Raw genomic sequence first — 1,427 nt, 5'->3', positions numbered from 1 at the left:
CAAACAAAATGAATGGCTTATTGCTCTATATTCTTCCCTCTTGTTTTCTTAAAGAAATTCTCCCTAACTTAGTCTTAGCATAAATTAAGATATCTTTAATAGCTTGTTTAAGGGGATTTTGATGCAAACAATTCTTAATTTGGAAACCAAATCAAATTTAGGGCGCTCAATAAGTTTCTCTAAGATTATTTTTTTTGGGTAGGTAGTTGCACTAGATGATGGAAAAGACTATAAATTCGAAGAAATTTGTTTATTTGTTGAATCATTGTTTGTTTGATTAAGAGTTTCATCCCTTGTTTCTTCCATAGTGATGATAAGATATTCTTTGTTTTTATTGAGAACCTTCCTCGACCTCAGTTGGATACCTTGCAACCTAACTACTGTGATAAAATATATAGGGAAGGTAGGAAATTAAACACTAAAATATTACTGTGTTGTCTTATTATTAATAAGGATAGAAATCAACTGTGCAAGAAATTATGTAGGTTATGGAGGTTGGGAAGATGGTTTGTCGTGGTAGTTGTAATTGTTGTGGTGGTGCAGTTAGTTGAGGATGTTGAGTTTGAGTATAGGTTGGATATGACGGTTGGAGTGGTAAAAAGTATTATTTTTGTAGTGGTAAGGGATAGGAAAAAGTAGCCATATTGTTACAAGGAGGCCCTCGCCATCCCTATTGCTAGGGATGGTTTTGAACATGTTGTGGAACATAAGCCTTCCAAGGTATGGGAGGGATCTTAAACTAAGCTCTGGTAAATATGGGAATTTTTTATTGTATGTTCACCTGCATAGATAGCACATATATTAATAACATCCAAAGGGAATTCTTGCAAAGAGTTTCTTTGTCTATGTTGAGGACAAAATATAGAAAGTGCTTTTGTTTCCTCTTCTTGTTTTTTCTTAATTGTAAAGTATTTAATTACCAATTGACAGTTTTAAGTATATCACTTTTAAAAATTTCCAATGAATGTCCCAACTCATGCTTAACTACACAAATCATTGCATATTTGGTATTTTTTTGGGAGAGTGTGCCTAACCCCTCTACCAAATATTACCTGGCTATGAGAATACTTCATGTACAGGTCACAAATCTTGTCAAAAAGAAACTATGAAACATCCCCATATCCCATTAAATTTAATTCATTTATGGAATCATTTAGAAAATCCCTTAAGAAAATTATTCTAATGGTGTCTTGATCGATTTTATGTTGTTTAGATCATTTGAGATTATAGAGGAATCATTCAAGGTAGTCTTCAGGGCTCTCATTCTCTTTCTATGATCTTGAAAATTTCCTCCCTTAGGTCTCAAGCTTTATAATACTACTGGTACTTTTAAAAAAAATTGTACACATTCCATCCCCGGTTGTAATGTCACGCACCCCCCTCCCCCCAAACCCCACAATCCCATGAATTAGCACAAGGATGCATCC

This window comes from Pinus tabuliformis, chromosome Q, assembly GCF_031772625.1.
Source record: "Pinus tabuliformis cultivar Carrire ecotype Pingquan chromosome Q, CPIR1, whole genome shotgun sequence".
Lineage (NCBI taxonomy): Eukaryota > Viridiplantae > Streptophyta > Pinopsida > Pinales > Pinaceae > Pinus > Pinus tabuliformis.
Note: the sequence above shows the minus strand (reverse complement) of the source record.